The sequence below is a fragment of the Pan paniscus genome, chromosome 11, assembly GCF_029289425.2.
Source record: "Pan paniscus chromosome 11, NHGRI_mPanPan1-v2.0_pri, whole genome shotgun sequence".
Lineage (NCBI taxonomy): Eukaryota > Metazoa > Chordata > Mammalia > Primates > Hominidae > Pan > Pan paniscus.
The window spans coordinates 44,691,834-44,706,577 of NC_073260.2; the positions used below are offsets into that span (position 1 = coordinate 44,691,834).

Below are 14,744 nucleotides of genomic sequence, written 5' to 3' on the forward strand. Positions count from 1 at the left end.
GTGTGAATGAAGGCTAAATGGCCCCACACATTTTATTCCTTGAGAGTAATAATTTAATACATACAATGTAACTCCAGGGATTAATGTACTTTTCACATTAGGACTGCTCTCATATCAGCACTTCCAGTAAATTACAGGAAAATGAGCCAATTTACCAGGAGTGCATTCTAAGTATTCCTTTGAGATTGTTCACGGAGATTTTTCAAATTTATAGTTAAATACTCAAGGTATATCATTACATCTTAATAGCTGAAAACCCATTAACATTCTGGATAATAGCCTTCTTGTGGCAAACAAAAGGTCTTCTCACTTGAAAAAAAAAAAGCATGCAAATACCTATAAAAGGAAGGAGAGAAATTAAAATGTAGAAACAGATGTTACAATAAAATGCACAAGTTCTTCATAAAAGTTCTGAATCAAAATATATTCTTATTGTATACTAGCAATCTGGCTAAAAGAAAAATTATTTGAAATTATTTCAGTCCCCGTTGTGTACCTAGTTTCTTTCAGCATATGCTGTTCTTTTTTTATTCTTTTACCAAAACCAAAAAAGAAATGGCAGGAGAACAGAAAGAAAAACTCTGACAGAGCAGATATGTTTAAAATAATTTTCGTATTTCTAAATATCAGGAGGCATTCTTTCAACAACTGCAAAACATCATTACTTGCTTGAATTTTCAAGTAAATCAAGCCCTCCCTTTGTATCCTAACTCCTCCTCACTTCCCTGCCAGCTTTATCTGCATCTCTACTAGACCCTTTTATTTCCTTTCCTTCTAGAATCTCATTCTAGGTTAATATCCCATTGATTTCAGTTTCTACCTCTCCACAGACTATTTCCTCTTCAAAATCTCACCTAACCTTAAAAAATCCTGCCTCCTGCAGCCTTGTACAATCCAGTTTCTAGCTACTTTTCCAGTCATGGAGACAACATTCCCTTGCATCCTTGTCCTCTAGCCAAAGGGCCTACTCAAAACACTGCTTCCTGAAGAGGACTTGACTCTAGGCCTCAGTGCCTTTTGGACTAACCCATGTGCTGGACCTGGAGCGCTCCTGGCTCCTGCCTTCCACCTCCACCTGCCAAATCCTATTCTTCCTCCATGTCCCAGTTTAAGTGCAACCACCTCCTAAAACCCTTCCCTGGTCCTTGCTCCCTCCCCCACTGAACTATATGTAGCACACTTTCAGTGCAATAGAAGTAGAGAGAAACAAGGTTGCAAAGAATAGTTTGAATTTACTTTATGGAGAAGCTGGTATTTCCCTTGGTTCTAGAAAAGTGAATGAGCACAGGGGATAAGCCAGAGTATTTTCTGTCCTGTCATTTTGAATAATAACCTTCGATAAATCCATTGGCTATTTCTATGTAATCAGAAACAGTGATCTTAAAACTTCATTCTGATGGTGGCTGTGGCTGCTAACATACAGTATTTTGTTGACTGGGCATCTTTGAAAAAACTTGTTTGATTAAAAAAAAGCCCTGAACACACACATGCTCACACACACACAGAAGGAAAACCGGCATCAGCTGAGACAAGGGTCAATTTAGTGGCTGGCTAAACTATTATATTCAGAGAAAAAGTTTAGTATTTTTAACATTATAGATATAATTATTTATTGTCCAACTCTAACAGATTCCTAAATTCACTTCTAAAAATCTGTATAATTTAGGCATAAAATATATTCTACAGAGCAGTTGTCACCACTTTCGTTTCTGGTGGCAGAGAATGAGGCTGCCCTAGAGCCCTATCCACTCAAGCCTGTTAGCAGAACCACTGTTATGAAAAGCCATGGCTGGCTTTCCAGTGGCTAACCACTGCCGCCTCTAAAATCAGTGTACTACGTGATATGTGTTTTAAGTGACGAAACGTTTGTCACCCTGACTGACAATCCATTGGTTCTCTTTAGTGGATTCTTTCGCATACTCTCCACAGAGGCAATTCTAAAACTTTTAACTTTCCAATTCTAAGCTTGCTGACTCATTCTCAGTTGATGATCTGGCCCCCTGCTTTGCTGAGATAATTCTGAATCTCTGCAACTCAACCATACCTCAAAGTATCATTAGTTCTTCATAAGTATTACCTTCTCTTGATTCAGAGTGAACAATATCCCTTCTCACCAAAGCTTATTAAGCTTATTCTGCCCCACTGAATCCCAACTTCTGGGGTTTTGAGAGAGCCAAGTAAACAGCACATTCCTCTCCCATCCAGATTCTGAATGTAGCGAGAAATAAGATGAAGATATGCAAAGGCAGACCAAAATATCGCTACTGATGAAGGCTAAGCTGGAGAACATGGCTTACTGTGAGAGCCAAAGGTACCTGGAAACTGAATCACAAAATTAGGTTTAACCACATGGTCACAGGCAATGCTGGATCAAGTTAAAGCTTCCAGAAGGGGGGGTAGCCTCCATCAGGTAAGACTTAAGGCCTGGAGGAAGAGAGAAAAATGGTTCTCTGTGGTCAGGAGTGCTGCCCAAAAGCAAAAGAGAGGAGATGAGCAGAGCACATCCAGTTTCTTCTTCCCAAATTTATCAGACTATGTCACCCCACCTCCCTTAGGATAAAGGCACCAGGAGTGTTACACTGACTGAACTCCAACAAGGAAGGAAACATGAGAAGTGGGGAAGAAGTGTTCTCTCAACACCATCCCCTTCCACTTACTTGAACCCTGTTTCATTTGACATTTTTCTCTTGCCAACATTTTCTCCCCTTCAATGATTACACCCTATTCTGAATATTCAAACATCCCTAGGGTTGCAGGCTCAAGCGATCCTCCTTCCTCAGCCTCCCAAGTAGCTGGGACCATAGGTGCATGCCACCACACTCATCTAACTTTTTAAATTTTTGTAGAGACGAGGTCTTGCCATGTTGCCCAGGCTGGTCTTGAACTCTTCAGCTCAGGCGATCTGCCCACCTCAGCCTCCCAAAGTGCTGGGATTACAGGTGTGAGCCATCACACCCAAGCCAACCTTAGGGTTGCCATCTTTTTTTTTTTTTTGAGACAGAGTCTCGCTCTGTCACCCAGTGGCACAATCTCAGCTCACTGTAAGCTCCGCCTCCCTGGTTCACGCCATTCTCCTGCCTCAGCCTCCCAAGTAGCTGGGACTACAGGTGCCCACCACCACACCCGGCTAATTTTTTTGTATTTTTGGTAGAGACAGGGTTTCACCATGTTAGCCAGGATGGTCTTGATCTCCTGACCTCGTGATCTGCCTGCCTTGGCCTCCCAAAGTGCTGGGATCACAGGCGTGAGCCACCCTCCCTGGCATAGGGTTGCCATCTTTAAAAACAATCAACAACTTCATTTGGCCTACTTTAAGTCATCTTTATTTTATTGAACTTTGGAGCTGAAAAATTCCTTAGGGCTCACTGAATCCAACTCTCTAATTTTACAAATGAAGACAGTGGGTCCCAGAGAGGCAAAGCAATTTGCTCAAGGTCACCCATTTCTTTTTGTTTGCCACTAACAGAACATTTCCCACTTGCTGATGCTTTTCCTTGGAATTCTCATCTCCCAGGTCTCATGGCCATCTCCTTCATATTGTCTAAGTCATAAATCAAATGTCACCTCTAAGTCTCTCTTCCATATGTTCCTTTGACCTTCTTTATCTTCTTCAAGTTATGCAGACTAGTAACCAATTCTTATTGTAATAGCTTTGGGGGGCAAAGGAGAACTTTTAAGCCAGCCCCAGAAGATTCTGAAGAGCACTGTCACTTCTGCATGATTTCCAACCTAAATTATATATGTCTATTAAGTTGTTGCTTATTTGTCTATGTCTTACTTGTCTTAGATTCATGGATGACCTAAATCATCTTTCTCTCTGCAAGTACGTAACGCTCACTGACGTCAATCAGGGTCACAGCCCCACATTTAGGGAAAAACTGAACTGCCTGTGGTTGCAAATGCATGTATGTGGCCACCTTGCAAGGCCTCTCTCAGCAAATGGAAACCATATTTCTAAGCAGTCCGTTGACTTCAGCACTTTTGGCTATTACTGTGCTCCAATTCAAAATGCCAGCCTGTCTCACTGAAGCATTTTTCCATTCTCTGTCATAAGCCATAACATACAAAAGTCCCCCCTTATAAAAACCAATGGTTAGTTTTCCAGTGGCTAACCATTGCTGTGTCTAAAATAAGTGTGCTAAAAAAAAAAAGAAAAAATAAGTGTGCTATGTGGTATGTATTTTAAATGCTTAAATGATTGTCTCAGCAGCACCATTAAAGGCTTTGAAAGGATTAGCGTACAGTAATATTTTTCTTAAGGGGGAAGAGGATCACATACTAAACAGAGCTATGGCACAAAGAAGAAACTGCTCTGCCATTCTCAGCCATCCAAAGTGGAATGCACCCATTTACAAATGTGGGATATAACCTCTGTAACGCCATCCCCAGTCACCCCAACGAAAACAATTTCATTCTCCTTTCAAGCTACAAAGCAACGTGTATCCTCACGATTCTAACTTATCCTGGCTCATTTTATAGTTACCTCCATCCTCCAATGCTCTAAAAATTCCTTGTAACTCCTGAATCATTTTTGTGTTCATGACCAGGTTAAGTGGAGTATCCTCAACACAGCAGGTTCTCAATACATATTTGCGGAATTGCCGTCCAAAGGTATTTGTGATTTCAATGTCTAGTTACTTATACAACAGGGATTCTAGCTTGCCTGTACTCTATAGTCTAGTGCTAAGTTATTGCTTAACTAACATCTCCCTCCAGACATCTCATTTTTTCTTCTCAGGATACACCTGTGCCTCTTTTTATGCCTCATCTTTTTACTTGTAAGCAACTGGGGGAAAGGAGAAATTATTTTTGCACATATGCTTATTCTACAGCATAGAGCACATTGTTGAGTAGTTACTATTTAATTCCACCGATTACTTGATCAGAGAATGACAGCTTTCTGCTATTCCAGGTGTGTCCATTATTTAGGATAAGCCAATTGCTCTTAATAACAGTCAGTGTATTTGCTGAAATACACTGTTTCTGGGCACAATTCTTCACACACTCAAATGCATATAGTCACAGGAACATAGCTTACTACTGTGAAATTCAATAATTTCAGAATTAGAAGGAAACTTAGAAGTTCAAATATACTGTTTTGTGTTTATAAATGTCATACTGACATATTACTCTGCAACTTCTTTCACTCAATGGTTTTGAAATATAGACATGTTGATGTATATAAATCTGTCTCTTTTAACTGCTGTTTAATGCCCCCACAGGAATATTCTATAATGTATCCATACGTTCCCCTACTGATAGTTATTTGAAAATTTTCTTGATTGCAAACAATGCTGCAATGAGCCTCCTTACGCACATCTCCTAGCTGCACACGTGCAAGTAAAAAGATGTGGCATAAAAAGAGGCACAGGTGTATCCTGAGAAGAAAACACGAGATGTCTAGAAATTCCGTTTTGCCTGATGTTAATACTGTCATACCTACTTTCTTTTGGTTTGCTTTTTCCCGGCACATCTTTTCAATCCCTTTATTTTTAACTGCTCTGGACTCTTTTTGCCTTGGCTGTCTTTTTAAAACAACATTTGGCTGGCTATTTAAAAAATATAATTATCATTTTTAATGACTGAAATGAATTTCTTTACATTTATCACAATTACAGTTGTAATAGCACCATCTCAATCAACATATTTTATGTTTTCTATCGCCCATGATTTTCTTTGCTTCTTAGCTTTATTTTTCTGCTTTTTATTGAATTTTCCTACATTCCTGTTTTCCCCTCCACTGTTTCATAACTTACACAATCAATGCCTTTAATATGCCTAAAGTCAATCTCGAATAACCTTCCAAACAATATAAGGACCTTAGAAAGTTTTATAACCAGTCTTCCTCTTCCTTACTCCATAACAGCTTCCATATTATTGTTGCTATTATCTTAGTATCACATTGTTTGTTAAAACTCCATCCAACTTTTTTAAAGTCAATATTTATTTGTATTTACAAATATATTCACCAGCTTCCTTACTCCTGATAATTTATACATTCCACTCCTTCCTTCTGGGTCCAATTTTATTCTACTTGTTGCATGACAAATTAACTTTGTAGCTTCAAACAGCAACCATTTTATTATATTCTATAGGTCATGAATGTGGGTAACAGTCAGCCATTTTATTATATTCTATAGGTCATGAATGGGGTAACAGTCAGCTGGGCCACTCTTCTACATCTTATGAATCTGTCTATGTTACTCAATGGTACTCAGTTGGAGGATGGACTTGTCTGGAGGGTCTGATGCCCAGAAAGGCCGCTTATTTAAACTTACTTAAATAAGTTTATTTAAATAAAGCTTATTTAACACTGAGCTTTTGGAATGGCTGTACATCTTCTATGGTAGCTGGCAGCCCCCAGCACGAGCATCTCAAAGTACCAGTTGAAAACTGCATGGCCTTTTCTGAACGAGCCTCAAAGTCAACATGGTTATTATTGCTACCATAGTCTATTGCTTTCAGGTGCAAACTCATAAGGCCAATCCAGATTCAAGGAGAGGGGATTAGACTTCATCTTTTGATGGGGGAGTAGCAAGGTATACTGTAGAAAAGCATGGAAGATGGTAGATATTGTTATGGCCATTTTTGGAAAATACAATCTGCCACAATTTCCTTTTTACTTAAGTTTATCTTTAGTAATTATTTTAGGAGGAGTCCATGGGTAACAAACTCTTTTAACAGTTGTATGTTTGAAAATGTCTGTATTACATCCTCTCTACTGAATGACCACTTAACTAAGTGTAGACCTTTTGTTAATAGCTATTTTTAATTAACACTTTGAATACAAGATTCCACTGTAACCTGGCATATCTTTTTGCTGATAAGAAAGAATTTTGTTATTAGCATGCATTTACTGATATGTATGTGTTCTTTCTCCCTGGTACATGCATGTGGGGTGTGTGTGTGTGTCTGTGAGAGAGAGAGAGAGAGACTTGTGTGTCTGTATGTGTGTTGTTGTTTCTAAATACCTGAAGTGGAAGGGAGATTTCCTTACACTTCAGTTGATCATATTGGCCAGAAGCCCACAGACTATGATATACCACTTAATGGTCCAGACCCACAATTCCTTTTGGTGAAGAAGTTTTCATGAGGCTGGGTGCAGTAGCTCATGCTCGTAATTCCAGCACTTTGGAAGGCCAAGGCGGGAGGATCACTTGAGCCCAGGAGTTCAAGACAAGCCCAGGTAACATAGGAAGACCTCTCTCCACAAATAACAGTTAGCCAGACATGGTGGTGTACACGCCTATAGTCCAGTTACTAAGGAGACTGAGGTGGGAGGATTGCTTGAGCCTGAGAGGCCAAGACTACAGTGAGTCGTGATTGTGTCACTGTACTCCAGCCTGAGCAACACAGCGAGACCCTTTCTCAAAAAAAAAAAAAAAAAAAAAAAAAAAAAAAAAATTTCATGGGTACTCTGTTCACAGTCTGAATGATGGGATCAATAGAAGCCCAAACCTCAGCATCATGCAATATACCCTTGCAACAAACCTGCACATGGACCCCCGGATCTAAAATTAAAATTTCAGTTAAAAAAAAAAAAAAGAAATTTTCATGTAGGGTATTCTTCATTGTATAACATTAGAGGCACCAGAGCTATAGATTACCTTTTATTATCACAGAAGCCCAGAGAGATGATTAAAGATTGAGAGGTTAACAATATGTGCAAAAAAAAGAAGCCCAGATACATAGAAAGCTGGATTATATCACTCAATCAACAAATACGTGGAATCCTCTTCCATTCTGTCTTTGTCTAGTAACTCTCTGGACCCCATCATGTCCTCAAGGAAAACATTCCTGACCTCACCGATTAAGTCAAATTCCCCTATTATTAGATTTCATAGATGTGTGCTTCTTAGTAGCACAACAAACACAGTTTTAGTTTTACATTTAGTTTTACATGTGTCTGCTTGATTATTTAATTAATATAATTCTGCCCTCTCCTTAAATGAAAGGGAGTACCACTTCTGGTAATAGTGGAGTACCTTCTGGCAGACTAATCCTCCCACTGATAGTACTTATAAACTCTAGACAAAAAGACAAAATTTCTGAAGGCCCATGAGAGTGAGCAAAAAGCTGACAAGAACTGTAAGGAGCCAACACGTGGAAGAAGGGAATGGCATTGAGCTTCCTGCTTTATAGTTTTCCACTGGAGAGAAAGCCCTAGTTGGTGCCAGGCAAGGCAGTTAACCCATTTATGCCAGAGGTTGCAATTTTTCTTTTTTGTGAAAAATCAGACCTTTGGCCAGGTGCGGTGGCTCACACCTGTAATCCCAGCACTTTGGGAGGCCAAGGCGGGCGGATCACGAGGTCAGGAGATCAAGACCATCCTGGCTAACACGGTGAAACCTCATCTCTACTAAAAATACAAAAAATTAGCCGGGCGTGGTGGCAGGTGCCTGTAGTCCCAGCTACTCAGGAGGCTGAGGCAGGAGAATGGCGTGAACCCAGGAGGCAGAGCTTGCAGTGAGCCGAGATTGAGCCACTGCCTGGCGACAGAGTGAGATTCCGTCTCACAAAAAAAAAAAAAAGAAAGAAAAGAAAAGAAAAATCAGACCTTGGAGATGAGCTCGAGCAGCAGGATATAAATAACTGCCATAAGTTTAGCGTTCCAGTAATGGAACGCTAAGCATAAATGGGTTAAAACTCAGATTGAAACCTGAACTTTTTTTTGTTTTGTTTTGTTTTGTTTTTTTGAGACGGAGTCTCGCTCTGTCGCCAGGCTGGAGTGCAGTGGCCCAATCTCGGCTCACTGCAACCTTTGCCTCTCAGGTTCAAGTGATTCTCCTGCCTCAGCCTCCCGAGTAGCTGGGACTACAGGTGCCCGCCACCACGCCCGGCTAATTTTTTGTATTTTTAGTAGAGACAGGGTTTCACCATGTTGGCCAGGATGGTCTCAATCTCCTGACCTCGTGATCCACCCACCTCAGCCTCCTAAAGTGCTGGGATTACAGGCGTGAGCCACTGCACCCGGCCGAAACCTGAAGTCTTACTGGCTGAAGAATGAGAGACTAGAGTTCAAGACCAACACAGTAGCTGGAGAGAAAAGAAGGAAAACTTTAGGAAAGGTGATGTCTACAAAGCAAGAGTCCCATATTCTGTATATAAACTCTGCCCAATTCCCTAATTGTCCCCTGAACCATGCAACTATGGAGGAGATCAAACAGCCTCCTTCAGGCAAAATGAACTCAACTAAACTGAGATTTTGATTGCTCTCCACAGCAGCAAAGGCAAAGTTAGAAGTCTGAGTTCAGCCAAGTTAACTGTCTGTTAATACAAAGCATCAATATTCTTCAGAAGAACATAACAGAATCCAGAGTTTCTACAAAGTATCAAATACAATGTCTAAAATAAAACATAAAACTACCAGACATAAAAGAAATAAGAAAACATGACCCAAACTCAAAGAAAAAGCAATTAGTAGAGACCAACTTGAGTGGACCCAAATATTAGAATTAACAGATAAAGATTTTAAAGCAGCTATTCATATTATAATTAGGCATAAATGCTGTAATACATGAGCTAAAAGGAAAACTCAGCAAAGAAATAGGAATTACTTTTTTGAAAAGGAAAAGAAAATTCTAGAACTGAAAAATACTATATTTGAGATAAAAACTTCACTGGATGGTTTTAACAGAAGATTCATGATTATAGAAGACAGTGAACCAGAAAATAGTTACATAGAAATTATCCAGTGTAAAGAACAGAAAAACGTGAAAAAGAATGAACAGGTACTTTTGGGACAAATAATTGGAGTCCAAGATGGACAGGCAAAAGAGAATGTGGTCACAAAAAAAATACTTTAAAAAACAGTAAGCAGTGAGCACAACTGGCACCTAGATCTTGGTTTCTAAATACCATTTTCCAACAAAAGGAAACAGCCCTCCTTGGAGACATGGCTGATTCTCAGGCTGGGCAGGGAAAATACAAGATGGATCTGAAGCATCACATGGACCTCTAAAGTAAAGAAGAAAACAGACAGACAAACAGAAGAATTGGGACACAGGAACCAACCTGAAAGAGCTTTCAATGCCCAAGGCTGGAACACTTTGAGTAAGAAAATAAATAATGATAGTATTGGATTAAACCCAAAGAATATTCTGATATAAACAAATAATTGAATAAGTAATCATTTGTTTAAATTGAATAAATAAATTTGTTTAAATTGGTTGAACAAATAATCATGAAGGGAGAGACTACATCTTCCTTATGTAAGAATTCCAAAAAATCGATGTAGATATTACCTCTTCAAAGATGTAGAACTTAATTCCCTTCCCCTTGAATATAGGCCAAACTTAATTATTTGCTTCCAAGCAATACAGAATGGAAAAGAAAAAATATTATGTTTACAGTAGAGATATCAGGCAGTTTAATCAAGTTTAATATCACCAGTGATAAGTCATATTGGTATCATTATCCTCTAGGATGATGCAATGAGAAGGGTACCTTACCTCTGTAGTATTCCTGAAACTTCAGTGTAAGCATGAGGAAACATCAGACAAACCCATACTGAGGGACCTTCTAAAATATACCTAACCAGTACTCTTCAAAAGTGTGAAGGCTATAAAAAACAAGTAAAATCTGACAAAGTGTTACAGAATGGAGGTGTCCAGGGGATATGATAAAATGCAATGTGGTATCCTAGACTGGATCCTAAAACAAACAAACAAACAAAAAGGACATTAGTGGAAAAACTGTAGATAAAAGCATTATGCCAGGGCTACATTTTTAGTTTAATAAATATATCATGATTATAAAAACATGAAGAGAAGCTGGATGATGAATTGGGAACTCCCTATACTATGTTTGCAACTTTTTCGTAAATCTAAAAGTATTTCAAAAGAAATCATTTATTTAAAAATAGTTAAAATTTTCCAAATTTGGTGAGAGATATAAAGCTTCAAAAGTTTATTTACACAAGAAAAATACAAAGGAAAACATACCTAGGCACATCATTATCACACTACTGAAAAACTAAAAATAATCTTGAAAGTAGCCATTACAAAATGACATATTACACACAGAGGAACAACGACACAGATGACAGGGGGCTTTTTATCAGAATGATCTGAATTCTCAGAGAAATAATGAAGGCCACAGAAAACAGTGAAATGATACCTTTCAGGTGCAGAAAGAATGGGCAGGGGACATATTTGCTTCAAATATATTAGTCCTGAAATCTTACTTATATTATTAATTTATTAGAAAGTCTTTATTTTTGTACTTAGCAAAATGGCAGCCCATTCTTGGTTACTTTATCCAAAGTTTTGAATGACTAGAGGCTGAACTAATTTTTACTTTATTCAAGATTGGAATTTCCTATTTTTTTATTTATTATTCTATTTCAAAATAAATATATTCTAAAACACTAACCATCCCTCCAAAATATCTACTGGCTTCCTCCTTCAGGAGAAATTCTCAAGAATATTGGTTTTGACAAACTGACATAGCATGGAACCAGTTTTTTCCTCAAATGTTGGGGCAGGTGTTAAACTTTCCAGCCCTTCAGCACTCTTCTTTCAGCTCACTTTCATATCTCCCCGACTTGCTAAAAATTGTTCCTGGTACCCTTAAACAGTTAATAAACTTTGAAAGCTGATGTCATTTTAAACAGCAGAAACTGGCCAATCTAATGACCACCATTATCTCTGGTAAAATTTTAATCTTTGAGTTTAGGATATGCTTTTAGTCATTTTATTTGGTTTCTTGCATTTCAACCTTAAGCTTTTCCCCTTTGTTCATGCCTATTTATTTTTCTTTTACTTCAAGTAAAAATATAGTGTTAAAACAACATTGAGCTATATGTTCTAACTGTACAAGTACCAGCATATTCAGAGTTTAAATTCTCTCTGGAACCGTAACTCTAACTAGCATAAATATATGCTACAATAGGGTCTTTCACTACAAAACTCATACCCGTGGGGCAATGTCATTTATCACTGAGTAAATAACGCAAGATAACATAATGAAAAGGGGATTTTGCTTTATTCCCTTAACTATAAATAAAAATATGTAGCACTTTGCAGGATTACCACATGTGGTATGATATTAACTTAAAGACCAATCTTTAAGCCAAACTGTAAATAAGATAAACTGTGCTCTCTGGTCTCAAGTTTTAAACAGTCTCTCTTTGCTCTAAATTTACTGCTTTCAGGAAGCACGTAAGAGTGACTGCATATAATTTGTGATCATGTAATGAAAGACTCTATTGTGATATGTATATTCAAAAAAAAAAAAAAACCCCACTGGAGTTAATGCTGTTGTGGGAATTATAAAAAGCGCCTGTGTTGAAGATCAATGCAGTAAGGCCAAGTCAGTATCAGTCAAAGACCTTTTCCTGAACAAAAAAAGCAAATCACTGTCAGCTGTGGCTTGATTTATATATTATAACCAGTCAAGTGGGGGGAGGGGGTCTAAAATGTGAACATTGAAAACAAAAACTGATTTTATTCCATCAGTATATGTCTACCCTGAACTATGCTGAAACGTGATGTGATGAACTCTGGCTTCCCTGATGGCAGCTTGTGTTGACTCTGGCTTTGTTGATCACATCTTCGCACCCAGATGCCATTCCTCTTTGGTGCCTAATGTGTTTGTGCTCACATTATCAGCAGGCATTTGGGTTGCAAAGATAAGATTGGAAGTGATTTCACTCTACTTTCAAAGGTGAAAGAATGTATCCCTTTGATTGCTACTTGCTTGCAAAGTATAGCATGTTTCAGTTTTCTGAAGCGTACCACTTAAACTAAATTATAGCAGAGTGGTCAGAAAAGGATTCCTGGGAAAACTCATTACAGTTATAAAGAAATGGAGATTTCACTTTTCTACTCCATTTTTTAAGAGGTTATACCTGCCTAGGGGACTGACAATCAAGGTACTGGAAAGATTACAGATAATGAAATGATGCTCAGAGAGCCTAAGTGTCTGAGATTTCCAAGATGTCAACCCAAGCAGTTGAACTCCAGAGTGTTCTTAACCGAGATATCCATGGCCTCTATTGCACAGCAACCCAAGTAACCATGACATGCTATCTTATATCAATGTCACATGGAAAACCAAACAGAGGTCCACTACCTACCATAGCAAAGGCTAGAGGAAACCCACTGGCTGGATTCAGGGTGGTGAAGGTAGAGTAATTAGGTCAGGGAAGGGAGAGGCGGGCACAACAATAGACACACTACATCTCTGCCCAGCTCTTGTCTCATTCTAACACTCGAAAGAGTTCAATGAAAGAGGCAATAATGAACGCAAGCAACGATGTGAAGAAAGGGGAACCCTTGTCGTACATTGTTGGTGGGAATGTAAATTAGCACAACCACTATGAAGTACAGTATGGAGGTTCCTCAAAAAACCACAAATAGAAATACCGTATGTTCCATCAATCCCACTGCTAGGTATATACTCAAAAGAAAGGAAATTAGTATATCAAAGACATACCTGCACTCCCATACTTACTGCAGCACTATTCACAATAGCCAAGATTTGGCATCAACCTAAGTGTCCATTAACAGACTAACAGATAAAGAAAATGTGGTACATATACACAGTAGAGTACTATTCAGCAGTTAAAAAGAATAAGATCCTGTCATTTGCAACAATATGGATGGAAACGGAGAACATTACGTTAAGTGAAAAAAGACAGGCACAGAAAGACAAACTTCCATGTTCTCACTCATCTGTGGGAGCTAAAAATTAAAACAATTGCCGGGCACGGTGGCTCACGCCTGTAATCCCAGCACTTTGGGAGGCTGAGGCAGGCAGATCACGAGGTCAGGAGATCGAGACCAACCTGGCTAACACGGTGAAACCCCGTCTCTACTAAAAATACAAAAAATTAGCCGGGCATGGTGGCAGGCGCCTGTAGTCCCAGCTGCTCCGGAGGCTGAGGCAGGAGAATGGCGTGAACCCGGGAGGCGGAGCTTGCAGTGAGCCGAGATCACCCATTGCACTCCAGCCTAGGCGACAGAGCCAGACTCCGTCTCAAAAAAAAAAAAAAAAATTAAAACAATTGAACTCATGCAGATAGAGTACACTGGTAGTTTCCAGAGGCTAGGAGGGAGAACGGGGATGGTTAATGGGTACAAAGATACAGTTACAGACAATGTTGAGATACAGTATTTGATAGCACAACAGGGTGACTACAGTCAGCAATAATTTGTTTTACATTTTAGAATAACTGAGAGTATGATTGGAATATTCGTAACACAAGGAAATAATCAATGCTTGAGGTGATGGATACCCCATTTCCCTGATGTGATTACCACATATCATATACCTGTATCATAATATCTCATGTACCCTATAAATATATACCCAATATGTATCCAGAAAAATTAAAAATAAAAAAAGAGCTCAATGAAAATGAGAAGTCAATAGATTATTTCAACAGGTGGAAGTTTTGAAGCATTTTTCAAATTTTACAATGTTTAGAGCACTTAAAGCACTGTATCTGTATTTTTCATAACTTTGCTGAGTGTTTTCCAAAATTAGATATAATTTAAACTAAATAATTTTATCATAAATCCAATTTGTACCATATTTTATTCTTTTTTTTTTTTTTTTTTTTGAGACAGAGTCTCACTCTTGTTGCCCAGGCTGGAGTGCAATGGCACAATCTTGTCTCACTGCAACCTCCGTCTCCTGGGTTGAAGTGATTCTCCTGCCTCAGCCTCCCAAGCAGCTAGGATTACAGGCATGCACTATCATGCCCAGCTAATTTTTGTATTTTTACTAGAGACGGGGTT

At 38.7% G+C, this 14,744-nt stretch overlaps 1 protein-coding gene across 17 annotated transcripts in view; it reads right to left on the reverse strand.

Annotated features, from left to right (window-relative positions):
- Nucleotides 1–14,744, reverse strand: part of AOPEP (aminopeptidase O (putative)) — a 429,169-nt gene that overhangs the window by 392,647 nt on the left and 21,778 nt on the right. The gene's annotated exons all lie outside the window — the stretch shown is intronic.